Source organism: Tamandua tetradactyla, chromosome 3 (genome assembly GCF_023851605.1).
Source record: "Tamandua tetradactyla isolate mTamTet1 chromosome 3, mTamTet1.pri, whole genome shotgun sequence".
Lineage (NCBI taxonomy): Eukaryota > Metazoa > Chordata > Mammalia > Pilosa > Myrmecophagidae > Tamandua > Tamandua tetradactyla.
Genome location: NC_135329.1, coordinates 116,173,969 through 116,189,558, shown reverse-complemented (window position 1 = coordinate 116,189,558; position 15,590 = coordinate 116,173,969). Strand labels below are relative to the sequence as shown.

At 35.0% G+C, this 15,590-nt stretch overlaps 1 long non-coding RNA gene across 17 annotated transcripts in view; it reads left to right on the top strand.

The window, feature by feature from the left end:
• The window catches only part of LOC143677605 (uncharacterized), a 134,289-nt gene extending 119,359 nt beyond the window's left edge, over positions 1-14,930 (top strand). For 10 of the 17 annotated variants that reach the window (XR_013172728.1, XR_013172730.1, XR_013172732.1 and 7 more), the window contains one exon: positions 3,027-3,324. This is a non-coding gene — a long non-coding RNA (uncharacterized LOC143677605). Of the gene's footprint in view, positions 1-3,026; positions 3,325-14,333; positions 14,362-14,749 lie in introns of those variants that run through there. The other 7 variants (XR_013172719.1, XR_013172720.1, XR_013172725.1 and 4 more) reach the window with 2 other exon arrangements.
• The last annotated feature ends 660 nt before the right edge of the window (positions 14,931-15,590 follow it).

Below are 15,590 nucleotides of genomic sequence, written 5' to 3'. Positions count from 1 at the left end.
TGATTGTCCAGGAAAATCTATGCTCTTTTTCTTCCCCTGTCATCAATTTGTACCTGGGGTGTACTTTCCCAGCCAGAGAATTCAATTTCCCGCCCCTTCAGTTGGATCTGGACCCATCACTAAGTTGTCAGTGGAACATGTGTGACTGTGGTAGCTGCTGCTCTGATTTCATTTCCATAAAAATCCCCATGTGTCCTCCTCATTCTTGCCCCTTTTCTTGAGATGGAAAGTGATGAGTATTTTGTCATTGGAAACCAGATGTTGAGGATGTAAGAGCAATTGTTACCCTATGACAACACCCCTTCCCATTCCCAAGCCCCACCAGATCTCCTGCAGTGTGCTGTTACATGAGAGAGTGTAACTAAGTAATTGGGGTTTAAGGGATGATTCTGATTATTGAATCATGTAGATATTCCTTTTGCTTTCTGGTATACTGGAGTAGACAGAAGGAAATACCTGAAATCTTTAAATTACAGTCGAGCTGCTTTGATCTCTGATAATTATTGTATAGCCCTTATCTTCTGCCCCTGTGATTGTAAAAACCTTAATGCTGACCTTCATTTGTACCCTTTTATGCAGTTGTTCAACTTCAGAGTCTTGTCATCACTAAAGAAAACCCCTAATGTTTATTAATGGTCATGGGTCAATCCAGAACTAACAAACCCCAAATCCTACATTATCTTGATAACTGAGGCTGGATCTAACCAAAATGGGCCCATCTGACATGCTCAGTAGCTTAGACTTTCACTTATAAGTCACTTATATCTCATTATAAAACTAAAAATCATATTAAGGCCGCCATTTTCTTACATACATTCTGTGACTAAGCATGTAATCATTCTGCACATGCTCAATAATTAGATCAGCTCTAATTACATAATCTGGGGACAGTATGCTCACTATACTAAACCCTGCCCATCTTTTTCTCTAATAAGACTATGAGAATGACTACAGTTCTGGGAGACAGATTTTGGGGCAATAGGCCATCTGATCTCCTGCTCTGTGCCTAATAATAAACTTTTTCTGTCTTTGAAACCCTGGTGTCTCAGGAATTGGTCATTTGACTGCAACCAGGCAAAATAATCCAACAATTTTGTTCAGTATCAAGAGAAAGAAAGTTCTATTGTATTTGACATAGCATTATAAAATCTATTTATTACAATGGATTCGTTTTTCTAAAACATTCTTCTTCTTCCAATGAATTTTTCTCTTGTCTTAAGAGATATTTTCTATATTACATTCCTGTTCTCTGTTTCTTCCCTGCTCAGAAAAACTTCAGTGGCTTCCCTTTGCCCGCAGAATAAAGCTAAAACTCTTTTTAGCAAAACTTTCAGTCTTTAACAGATGTTCTACATTTCTGTTAATTCCATGCTACACATTCTGTAAAAAAATACACTTGAGTAGTTTTTCTAATACCACTCATTATTCAAGTATCTTTAACTTTGACTATTTGTTATCCTTTCCAGCATATCACTTCACTTTAAAAACAAAACAAAACTATTGATTCTTTAGTTGTCATATCATGCATCTGTTGTTCTCTCAATCAAAACATTAAGTTACTTGCTGCCACAATACAATCTTTGTTAATAAAATTATTATTGCATATACCATATCATAGATCTTAGTATAGATGATAGTTTTTCACCTATGTCTGAAAACCTGAGAATGATTCCTCTACAACTGGATATTCTTGAACAAGTATCTGTCTTTCAAGAAATGCTTGTATCATTTAATTGGTTGTAAAGACTATCTTAAAAATTGACCAGGAAAGTAATAAAAATAGATTGGTGGGTGCTACTCTACCATTTAGTAATAATTTGTCCTAGAGATTCAGTCAAAGCTCCGAAGGATACAATTAGGTAAGTTGACTCATAATACGTATAAACATTGTTGGGTAAAAATGACCTTTGGACCTATTATGATGAATTATAGTGTCATCATGGATTTTGAAAGACTAGGTTTTGCTGGAATAAGGTATTCCCTAGGCTCAATTAAACGTTGTCTGTTGTCATTCCTGAGTTTCTACCAAATTTTCAGTTACTGATGACCATGTTTTGAGGTAAAAGGAAACACATCAGTACTAGGGACAGTAGGCTTTACAAATGAAAGGGAGAATTTACGCATTAAATAGTGATCTCTTAGTTGCCATAGACATTTCACTTTCTGCAGCTCAAGTCAAATTTCTCAATGATTTTGTCAGATTATCTGTGGTCGTGAAAGATTTTGACCACAACATTCATTTGTGATTTTGACAAACTGATCCGAGGCATCTCATGATTAGTTAAGGATATTTATTTTTTTAAGATAATTTAAACAGTTATTTTGTAATTCCTTTAGTTTTCAGTATCTCACTTGTACTTGCAAATGCTTTTAAGGCGTTCAGAATTTTTCCCCGTAATAACGTTTTAGCAGAAGTTATGCCATCATATATTTTTTGTTGTATTATGTTTCTGTCTCATGGTTATAGAAAGCTATGACAAAAGAATGAAAGGAAATTCTTGGATTACTTTTGTGGGAAACCTTTTCAATACCCACAAATTGTTATTTAACATTGAAGATATGTTTATTAACCTCAGTGCTTCAATTTTAAACAATCATACCATGTAGGATATTAAGATAAGCAAAAAATCATATAATGATGCTGGTTATTCAGGAAAGTTAGAATAGGAACACTTAGATTTGTGTTTTGTTGCAAAGGATTTTTCAAAATTTAAAAGCAATTCCCAACCCGGAGGTGTTATATGGCAATAACAGATTTCTTTGACTCTTGAGTTGGAACTGGGATAAAATGTCACAAAATTGCAGATATATGAAAATCAGACACAAGTATTTGAATTATCAATCCTTTCATTGACAATTGTTAGCTCTGTGTTTATGGTAGAATGAATTATGTACCCCAATTTAGACATGTTCTTAATCTTAAACCAAATTCCCATGAGTGTGAACCCATTGTAAATAGTATGTCTTGAAGATGTTATTTTTAGTTAAGGTGTGGCCCAACTGAATAAGGGTGAGTCTTAATTCAGTTTACAGGAGGCCTTGTAAAGAGGAAGAAGCTGGAATCTGAAGTCAATGGAACCCGAAAAAAGAAGAGGACATCACCATGTGACAGAAAAGCCAAAGAACCACAAGGATTGCAGGTCTGCCAGAATGCTACCGACTCCTGGAGAAAGAATACCTTTTAGCCCTTGATACCACGAGACAACAAATTCTGTCGTTTAAGCAAACCCGTTGTCTGATACTTGTCATAGCAGCCTGGGAAACAAAGACAGTGATTTGGGCAGTTCTTTACTCTTGATGTCTGAATAAACTCATAACACTATATACTAAAATTTGCACTAGCAATTCTGGATGATTTTATCAAACAGAAATGGATCCTTTATAATCCATAAATGATCCTCTTGATGTGAAATACATACATTGGCTATATGCAGATGGTTCTTTCTTAGGAGGAAACGTTATACTCTTTGGATTCATCATCAAGATGTATACTATTTTGGATATTTATGAAAATACCCTATATTATCCAACTCTGGTTTAATTGATTAATTAGTTGAGCCAAAATGTATACTACATGTCAATAATTATTCTAGATATTAGGTATCAAAGTACACACATATACATAAATGATATCTTTAAAAAATCTAGAGAGGAATGCACTTCTCTATCAGCATCTTCAAAAAGAAACAGATGATACAATCAAATTTAGACCATTTAATTAATTAATGAAGGGATTAATTCAGTGGTTTTGGAAATGTTTAGGTAAACCACAAAGGACAGTGGTAACCTGAAGTTAGTAAAGGAAGTGAGGGTCTAGACCTCCCTTAGTCCTGAAGGAGCATGAGAAGGGAGTAGTTGCCAAACCTGAACACAGAGGGAAAGTGCTGTTGTGGAAGTGAACACCTTATGAGAGATAAAATACACCAGGTCTTAGTGACCATCTAAGGCACTCCTACTTCACTTTCCTTTGCCACCCAATCTTGAAAGCCTAACTGATTTAACCTAACTTGAAGCCAAAGGGAAAATGAGCTCCTTGCAGTGATCCATACATGTCAGCCTCAGAGGGCCAACTGGAAGAAGGGGGTGGGTGCCAGAAGGCATGGGAAAAAGAGAGATGAAAATTATATTTATTTATTTTGTGGACGCAAAAATTTGCAATAGACAGCTAATAAGTGGCAGAGCCAGGATTCAAAACCAGGTTTTTCTGCTTCCAGAGCCTTTTCCATTTGCAGTAATGTCTTAAAAATGGCTTCTCTCTGAAGGGACTTGCAGGACTGCAAAGGAGCTAAACTACAGAGAAAAGAGCAACTCTGTGTCATGGGTATCAAGATGACAGGTAGGCTTAATAGCTCTTGGCCATGGTTTTCATTTGCCTCTTTGAGAGTATGGGAGGAGGGACCTCCCAATACCTTTTATCTTGGAATGGATGTACAGTTGCATCTGAGCCAAGGTAAAAATTATGGTGAGATGTCAAAGGAGCCTTCCTAAATAAAGTGGCTATTCATTCAATGATGTTGGTTTCAACAGCAATTCAGGCTTCCTGTTCCCATACTTTCTCTCTCTATACCCTTTCCCCAGAAATGTAGTTTGGTTTCTTTTTTCATTTGTGGAGAAATCATAGAGGATAAAAATATTTTAACTTTGGGATCTTTAGAATGTTGATGTTGTTTTCATTATCATCATTATTATTGAAAATCCAGGTACTGTAAACGATTTGTCAATTGGCCAGTCTTGTACTTCCATGCTTCTAAATCTGAAATTGCCATAAAAATACATACTTGTTTGATGACAAAGTTTAAGATGATCAGAAAGTACCTTGGAAAAGATGATGCCTTCTCTTTCCTCTCAGTTCTGCAAATGTGGAAATAGTCTGTAAAACTCCAGTGTCAGCATCTAAACGTTATAATGGATGCCACCATGCATTCATAAAACCTCTTACATTATACTATGGGATCATTTTCAATCGTTGTCAGTGTGCTACAAAGGACAGCGTAATAACTCTGGTCTAAACTCCATGATTACATACACTAGGATGCTAATTTGATATAATTGAATGTGCTCTTTTGTTAGATTCTCCATTCAGTTTATGTTGAGTACATGAAGGCTATATTTAGTAGTGGTTATCAAGGGTAGAATAAGTCCCACAGGTGCTCCCACCAGAATTGGGCTTCTAATTCACCTTTTCCATTAGCTGTTAACGTTGCTAATGACTGAGGCAGCTGGTTCTGGAAGGAGAGAATTCTGCAGTTCTTTTACTTGGGACACGATTCATTTATTCCAGATCTGAATGCTCTTCTATTTCTATGGCACACCTGTTTCTGTGACACAATGTATGTACTTCTTAACGTCTTAAGCATTTTCAATTTTGTAACATTATCTGTAAAAAGATGTCTGATCAAACGTGTCTTCTTTAATGTATCCTTTAATTTCTAAATGCCCACAGACACCAGACTCAGATACATTTTGCTACGAAATCTGCATAGTTTGAGTTCTGAACTTACATTAATTCTGAAGGCTTCCATTTTCTCTTTGCTGTTTTGTGAGTCGCACAGTTTCAACTCCACATTTATCTTCAATGTAGCTAATCTAACATGAGAGTACAGCAATATTTAATCTATTGCAAGTAATAAAATCAATTTTTGAATAACTTCTTTCAAAAATATCACATGTGGACGGGCCACGGTGGCTCAGCAGGTAAGAGTGCTTGCCTGCCATGCCCGAGGACCTGGGTTCGATTCCCGGTGCCTGCCCATGTAAAAAAAATTATATATATATATATCACATGTAGCACCTAGGTTTTTGTATGATTTCTCAGTTTATTTACACATAAAAATAAGATCACATGTTATTTGATTAAGTTTTCAACTTTATTATGTTCTTAAAAGGACAGATATCAATTCATTCTTTAAATAGGTAAACACACACACATACACATGCTCTGTGTAAACTCTAAATCCAGTGTTAACAGTTACACATTCATTTTGAAACAATGGGGATATGATAGATTAAATTACTTTTCATAATCATTTGCTTATCTCTGGACAAAAAGGCATGTAGGACCTTGGCCCATTTTTGAAGTTTGTCCATGCAACTTTCTGTAGCTAATGGACTTTTTATCAGAATTGATATTTAACATGTCTAAGCAGAGCTTTGAGAACTATTGGATAGGTCATTATATTTTCTTTTTTGCCATGATAGTGGCATATCTTAGGTTGTGACTGCTTTTTCAGCCTGGACACTGGATAAAAAAAGACCAGTGAAGCAGAATAAATTTAATTTAATTTAAATTGCTCTCAAATTTGAATACAATGTAAATAAGAGATAAATCTTTACATTTTAAACTACTTGAGTTAGCTGTTGCCACAGCATAATTTAGGAAGAGCTGACTGACATAGGACTTTTAACCCTATACATGGAATGCTACTATATTAAAAAATCCTGAAAATGTGTGACATTGACTTCAGGGCTAGGTAGTAGAAGTGGCCAAACAATTAGGAGAGACAGGAGAAAATGGAAAACTTGTATGGATTTCTGACACATTTGGTAAATCTATCTTCTGTATTCACACGAAGAGTTGATAAGCACAATATCACTGGAGTGATTTTGGAAGCATTTGCAAAGTTAATAAGAAAAAGACACAAGTTCAGAAACAGAATATGGTCAGACTGTAAAGAAAATGGAAGGAAAAAGGATAAAAAAATTCAGGATTTTTACAATTGAAAGATGCAATTTTTACAATTGTAAAGTGTACGCCATTAAGTTTATTTTCTATGGTAAAAATAAAATTTTAAAACATTTTAAGTAACAAAGACTGATGAAGCCTTGGCCTTAGAACCAAGATCATATGACGATGGCTACTGGCTTGCTTTAGTTAAACTCAGTGAGGGGATTGACTTGGTCCTCAGGAAATCTTTTCATTTGGACAAAATAACTTAGAGAGAAAAATAAGGTCATGGGTTTTTCCTCTGAAACTAAATAATATCATGGTAAGGACAACTAAGAGAGAGAAAGACATTTTAAAAGAAGTCATCATCATGTCTCCTAGAACATGGAGCAGATTGGAATCCTATAGATAATGTTCTGAGAGGTTTCATTATCGAAATAATTCCTAGCCTGGGCTGGATAGCAAAACAAAACATAAAACAAAATATGAGACTTCAGATGACTTGCTCAATTGTGTATGAACAAGACACATCTGCTATTACTGATTAGCCCTGAAGTAGGACACATACCATTATACTCTCTTTAGATGTAGCCAAAGAGGATAAAAAGGGAAAGATCTTTTTGAGATGGAACTAAAACCAACAGTCGTCTATTTCTATGTATAGGAACCAGAATTGAGACCTAATCAAGTAACATTCCAATCTCTAATGGGGACCCTTAAAATGTCTATCTGGATTAACTTTATATTTATTATATACCAGTTGTTTCAGGCCTCCCATTCTTCCACCTTCCAAATAAATGCATTGGTTTTAAGATTACCCTACCCCTGCTCCACTACTAAATGTTTATTATAGGACACACAAATACTTTGTCTTTGTAGTTCACACATCTCTGGGTTGAGTGGATCCATACACACAATGTAGAGACATGCCTAAAACCCCAGACATTAGTTTGGTATCAAGATTGTTTGGGATTTTGGGTGTGTCTTCCTTGGGAAGGTTGTGATTTTGTTCATGCATGCAGGTGGAAAGTGAGTAATTATATGTGACCAAGATGGTAGGGTATGGTAAGTGGTATTTCATTCCTATCGGTTAAGAATATCATACATCTCTTTCCATTGCCAGGTAAGTGCAAATGACTCCCCATGGAAGGCTTTATTTCTGCAGCCCATGGATTTGAGGCATGATCATGATATTTAATTTGACCAACAGAATAAAGGCCAAAATGGCAACACTACATTTGGGCAGAAATGTCTAAGCCATTGAGTAGTTCAACCATTTTCTTTTTGAGAAAGTATATCTTTCTCAAAAAGGATGAGAAAAGTATGTCCCAGATGGGAACAGCTTCAGCCACTATTGTAATGAAGCAGACATGAGAAACAGAGCAGAGGCACAAGTGACTCACAGCCGACATGTAACATGATTGAATTAGAAATCTTTGTTATTAAATGGTACTGAGCTTTGGAGGCATAATCTAAGAAAAGCTGACTGTTACATGAACATTTTTTCTAAACTCTTCATTTTTCTTTGGCAAGGAGTTAAAAGGATAATGAAGGCATTTCTCAGTGAGGCATTAAGGAAAACACCTAGGCAGTAAGAACCTACAGTAGTTCAGAATGCATCATAACGTTAAATAATGGGAAAATGAGAGGTCAAAATCAAGATATGGCCTATGGTTTCTTAATCCCATAGTTTTAGACTATTGGGAGAATCTTTATGTGAAGCCCCACAGTAAAAGTTTCATCCTGTCACCTTTTATGAAAGAGTTACTATAGCACTCACTGCCAGCAGCATTGATCAATGGTCTTATTGCTGCATTGAAATGCAAACATTTTTCTAAATCAGGAGATGTGTCTTTTCACTTTTCGTATGTAGATTTTTTTTTTTTCCCCTTCATGGTCAGGCACGGGGAATCAAACCCAGGTCTCTGACGTGGCAGGCAAGAGCGATGCCTGCTGAGCTACTGTGGCCCACCTTCACTTTTCATATGTTTTTACAATAAAAGTCCCAGTTTGGGGTGGGCCATGGTGGCTCAGCAGGCAAGAATGCTTGCCTGCCATGCCCGAGGACCCGGATTTGATTCCCGGTGCCTGCCCATGTAAAAAAAAGTCCCAGTTTATGTTAAGATGCCCTTTCATCATGAATGGTCCACAGTTTATTTTTGGCATCTCAATAGCTATGCATTTTGCAAGGCAGCCTTATTATTATTTCTACATTTTGATAATATGGTTTGTAACGAGGTTAGCTCATCTACTGTACTTCACTTGTCACAAAGAAAGCTTAGATAAACTATTGGTCGTCAAATCTAAAGACTCAAGTTGTACAATTGCAACATTACCGAAGAATGGACATTACGAAAAATTGTAAGAAGCTTTTAAGGTATCAGGAAGGACAGGATCTGCATGGATAAATTATTAGGATTTTCTTTCTTTTTTTCTTTAATATCAAAAAATATCACCTCCAGTCTACATTTTGTATTGTCAAATGTAAATCTTTGAAATAAAAAGTTCTATAACTCTGTAGAACAGTTCCCTATTTATACTAGTTTTAATTTATACTTCTTCTGGTTAATGTTGTTGAATATATCTAAATTTATTCATGTTTTCATCAGGGGTAAGTATAAATTATCAACCAGTTCTGTATTTGGCTAACTATTCAGCATATACATTTATTAAATTTTTGGAATTCAATTGAGATGTGAGCAGTATTATATCCTGGCAGTATAGTTTGCATAGAGAAACCCTATTGTAATGTTATTCATGAGAATTAATTAGTAATTTTAATTTTTAATAGCAAAATAATTTTTGAGATATATTACCAAAAATTGAGAGTTTTGTATGAGGCAATAATGATTTAAAATGCTAATCTTAATACACACTCTATTTTCTCTACTTGACAATAATAATTGCTATGAAGATATAAATTTTTTTATAGCACTTACTGTATGCTAGGCATCATTTTAAGCCCTTTATTCATTATATATGTGAATTCATTTCACCTTAGAAAAACTTCCAAAAGTGGGTGTGATTATTATATCTATTTTACACTTGATGAAACTTAGGCACAGGTAAATTAAGCAACTTGCCCACTTTACACAAGTAAGTGATTGAGATGGGTTTTAAGTTCTCACAACCTGAACCAGAGCCCCTCCTCTAAAATATAATAGATTCAATAAATCCTAGCATCAACATTTATATTGCTATACAGATATTCTAAGTGTACTGATTTATACCATAAACCGCAAAGTTTTAGAGACTTTTTGTAGGGAAAAGATCATTAGTTGGATTTGATATTCCATCCCTAACCTAAACCCTTTACTAGAGGTAGAGCTATCCACAAATTTGTATTTACTTTTCATTTAATAGAGTTATATTTGTTATCTTAAGATTTCTTAATTTACTAGCTATTAGTTATTTATGGGTCTTCTTCCCTAAGTAGGAGGCTGTGAAAATCATGGAGCATGTTTTATTCACCTTGCTGAGTCTTTATCATCAGTGTATATACCTTTGCAGCATCTTGTGTATGAGAGACACACTAATACATTAATCATGTAGGTTCATTTGGCTCAGTTTCTGAGCCAACCCCAATAGCATCACCATGGGTAGGTTTCTTCCAGGAATAGAATGATCATGTAGAATCACGGAATATCATCCACCATCACAGGACAGCCCCTTCTGAGACAGAAAAACTGCTCTACCATCCCAACAAAACTTCTATAGGTTTTAATATCTACCAGACCCTGTTTGAATTTGTCAGTCTTTCTCTTTTATTCCCCTCAAAATCTCATTGGGGGAATAAATCACATTATACCTGCTATTTTTCTGGATCATCACTGCAGTTATTTTCTGATTCATCTATTCAGTGTATGCTCCAGCCACATCCTTTTTTCCTACCTTTCCTTCACCTCATTCCTGAAGCAAGTTGTGGAGGTCCCAGAACACTTTACATGGACAATTCACTTCGTGCAGATGTACAAAAGGCAATCAATAAATGTTTGTAGAATTGAGTCAAAATATCCAATCAAGATTATCCCATGAAGAAATACACTGAATGTAAACTCATTTGAAGGGAGTAAGTTTAGATCAACTAATAGGATTGTATGCATTCAATCATACTGTTTAGCAAGATGATTCTGTTCAGTGTTTAGTTCTCACTAGCTCAACTGATGTATCAAGGTGATATACCTTATATATACCATCAATAAAAAATGTATTTCATTACAGAGTAACATTATCATTACATAATGGCCAAATAGTCTTAAAATAGAAGCAGACTTGTTATTTATGGGGTGAACTTTTTTTTTTAGTTTGTCTGCAGTTGAATATGCAAGGATTGAGTACTTGCAGAAGTGTGGAAGAATGAGATTAGATTCATGTAGAGAAAGGATCAAAATCAGTAATATACGGAGATTTATTTCATTGGTGCTCAAGAAAGGTTTATCAATTTTCTTTGAATTCTAAACCAATGCCAAAACGAATGGACTTTTGTTGCGGAAGTTAATACAATTATTAAGGCACCCAAAAACAATGAACAAAAATAAGACCCATAAATAAACAATATTCAGCAACTTAAAATAAAGGTACAACATTTTAAAAAAGCATGGAGAAGAGAAATACATTGTCCAGCTCATGGAATAAACATCTAAGCTATCATGGAAGGATGGGCCTAAGAAGAACCTGAGAAAGGCCAGATTCTGGAGTTTGTTTCCATTATTTATAGATAGTGAAAGAAAGTCATAGTGGGGGCAGTATCTGCAAAATATGATGATATAACAGCATATCAGTTATTTCCAGGTTAAAGATAACTTTAGTTTTTGCTAGACAAGGAAAATAGAAAAAAGGGAGATCTTGGAGAAGATAACAGTTGAATTTCAGGCAATAAGTTGGTATCTTTCTGTAAAATCACAAGGCCCTAATCTTGCAACTGCAACTGAGGTAAAGGAATCCTGTCCCTGAGAGGCAAATATGAAGTTACATACCTGGGTTTTATACCTAAAAGGCCATTAACACTGTTTCTCAACATTCCGATTGGAATCACCTGAGAGAGCTTTATAAACTATCTAGATGGCTGGTATCCAGCTCCAGGCCAATTACATTGTAATTCTAATTTAATTGGTCTGGGGTGACACCCAAGCAGCAATTATTTTAGTTGTTGTTTTTGCTTGTTTTGATTTTGGTTTGTTTTGTGGTTTAGGTCTCTGGGGATTCTAATATACAACCATGATTGAGAGTGACTGCTTTCAAGTACTTGAAAGCTTTAAAGGATTTTATGAAAATGCTTAGTTTAATTTATTAGCCTTGAGGAGGGACCTGAGATTCTGCATTTCAACTGAGAAACCATGTGTTATGGGTCCCCATACCACACTTTGGTCACAGGGCTCTAGCTCACTGCCCAATATCCCAAGACTTATTCAGGAACAAGAGAAGAAAGGTCTCCTGTCTGAACCAGCTAGGTAAATCCGATAAGCTATCCATTCAGAATTAAGGTGAAAAAGAGGAAAGGGACATCATTCAGTTTATCAATCTGATCTGTCCTAGGGAAAGTTTTAATGCCAAGCTTCACATTAGTGTTTCTCATTCTTTTAGAAAACTCTGACCACTACCAGGCCTTTTACTCTATTTTCTGATGTTTGTATTATGAATCGATAATTCATTTACAACCTACCCATTTGTTCCTGGATGTGTTAATGTTCTGCCTCTTGCTACCCTACTCTTAATGCTTTGTACCATGAAAATATAAGTGGTTTCGTGGTTTTTTAAAATATACTTGAACTTTTTATGGTAGCTACAAGATCAAATTCAAAAGAAACATACTATTTATTCAAATTTATTTTTTAGAAATAACATTAAATAATTAATCACCACAAAAAGTGATATAATGAATGGTTGCTAGAGAATTTCAAGAATAAAAACTAGAGAGCAAGCTGTCAAAAAATAAAAATTTGCATTTTTATTCATTGCTGCAGTGTTTCTAGGGAATATCCTATGGACTGGATAAAATATGCACTATCAACACTATGTTCATAGACATTTTTCCAGTACATTAGAGTAAGTAACAGCATTCTTTAAAGTTCTGAAATTTCAGTGAACATTTATTATAAAATATGATTTTTTATTGTGTTAGTCATATAAGAAAGCTGTATCAACACTTTTAATCCACTTGGTGATCCTTTAGGGCTAACTGAACAAAACAATAATTTATGAAATGTTCTGTGTATTGCAAACTTATTTTGATGATTTCTGTACAGTTTTTTGCACATAAACCACTGGGATTTGAATAAGTAGGTATATATTTAAAAATAGATTTTCCCTCTTTATTAATAAGAAATATGAGAAGTCATATATATTAGTTTTCTATTGCTATGTGTTTTACTTTCCTGGCTGCTAAAACAATACCATGCAATGATTCTGAGGCCAGGAAGTCCAAAATCAAGAAATTATCAAGGTAATTTTTTTGCCCAGAAAACTGTTATTCTGGGGCTGGTTGCTGGCTGTGCCTGGTGCTTGGCTTTTCTATTACATGACAATGCACATGGCAGCCTCTCCTGTCTTCTCTGGGTTCTGCCTGGCATTCTTGTGTGTCTGAATTTCCTGCTTATAAATGACTCTAGGAATAGGATTAAGACCCATATAGATTAAGGTGGACCACACTTTAACTGAATTAACTATTAAAAGTCCTATTTGCAGTGGGTTCACACCCACAGGAGTGGGTTAAGACAAGGGATTGAGAAAACCTTCTTGACCAAAAGAGGAAAGAGCAAAATGAGATAAAATAAAATGTCAGTGGCTGAGAGATTTCAAACAGAATCGAGAGGTTAACCTGGAGGTTGTTCTTACGCATTAAATAGATATCACCTTTTTAGTTAAGGTAACAGGCTAGAGGGAACTGCCTGAAAATTTAGAGCTGTATTCCAGTAGCCATGTTTCATGAAGATGATTGTATAATGATAAAGCTTTCGCAATGTGACTGTGTGATTATGAAAAAAATAAATAAAGAACATGTTTTATTGGGGTACATAACTCCAAGCCACCACACTATGTAACAAATTACTACAAATTTAGCAGCTTAAACAATACAAATATGTTATTTTAGATTTATGTAGGTTATAACAGTTTCTGTGGTCAGGATTCTTGGCAAGTATTAACTGGAATTTGTCTCAGGTCCCTAGTAGGATGAGATCAAAGTGTCCTTTGGATTTGTGATCTCATCTGAGGCTTTGGGTCCTTTTGGAAATCGCTGGTGGCAAGATTGAGTTCCTTATGGTTGCAGAAATGAAGAACTCAGCTACTAGAATTTTTATACCAGTGCCTGCCATATGACCATCTCCACAACAGGATTGCTGGCTTCTTCAAGACTCACTCTGTTGCTTCAAATATCTCCTTTCTTCCTGACCCTAAAAACAAGACCTTCTTCTTTTATTTTTTGATCAAAGCGAGAATGAGTTTATTACTAGGCATGTAGTAGGAGAGTAGATGGCCTAGCAGGCCAAAATCTTAGATCTTCTTTTATTTTTTGCATGGGCAGGCACTGGTAATCAAACCTGGGCCTCCAGCATAGCAGGTGAAAATTCTGCCACTGAGCCACCATCACACCACCCTAGACCTTCTTTTAAAGAGTTTACCTTATCAGGTCCAGCCAAAATAGTCTCACTCTTTTTTTTTTTTTTTTCAGGAATCGAACCTGAGTCTGTGCATGGATGGTGAGCATTCTACTACTGAACCACCTGTGCACCCTAAAATAATTTTACTTTTGATTAACTGAAGCCAACTGGTTAAAGACCTTAATTATATCTGCAAAATCCATTCACCTTTGCCATAGAATATAATCTAATTACAGGAGTGATATCCTGTCATATTCATAGGTCCCACTCACACTCAATTGGGAAGAATTATAAAAGGCATGTACACCAGGGGGCTTGATTCTCAGAGTAGACATCTTAGAATTTGCCTAAATATCACATTGGGGATTTTCTTTTTTTTTTTGGTTAGATCCAGAAACAAATAGACTACCTAAAAGACGGGCCTGAATAACTTGAGCATTGAAGAAAATTGGTGCATTAAAGTATCTTTACTTGTCTTGTTTTGCAGAAGCTGACATGAAAATAAAGCTCCACATCTATTACTACACCTGATCAATTATACAAATGTGTACTTAATGACCAAACACCAGGAACCAGTTTTCAACAATTGAGATATGTGAAAGCATCTATGGATATTCTTGGCTGACACTATTTCTTTCCTGTCTAAATAAAACAGCAATTGCTATGTCTCTTTTTAATTTAATTAAGTTTAACTAAACAATAGCAAACATACATAAAGAAAGAGATACTATTTCAAGAAATCTGAAGCAAAAAAGAATCATGTAGTGTCAGCAAAAGTTGCTTTTACATCCAAGGAAAATTTCATATTGGGGGAAAAAAGCCATAGGTTTGTATAATTTGCATGTATTAGGAAGAGACACAAAAAGAATCAACATGCAACATTGTGAAATGTGAAAGAGCCAGTACCAAAGAATTAAGTGACTAAGAATGTAGCATATCAAAGAATCTCAAACATACTGTACAATAAGTGTGTCCTAAAGAGTTAAGGAGATAAAAGAATGAATAAAAATATAATAAAAAACTATGTTATTTTTTTAATGACAATGGTCAAAATAGAACATCTTAATGAAAACAATGAACTGTAAATTAGCCGAAGAGAAAATGAGTGAAGTAGACAATATATCTAAAGAAATAATCAAGAATGTATCTTGGAGAGTGAAAGAAAGAAAATGAAAAAAAAAAAAAAATTGCCAAGAGACATTGAGAGAAGATTGAAAGGGTTCATTATATATCTAATAAGATTCCAAGAAAGAGAGTAAATATCCAGATGTAATTGCTAAAAATTTCTGGAATGAAAAAGATATATTTTCAGAGAAACTCATCAAACA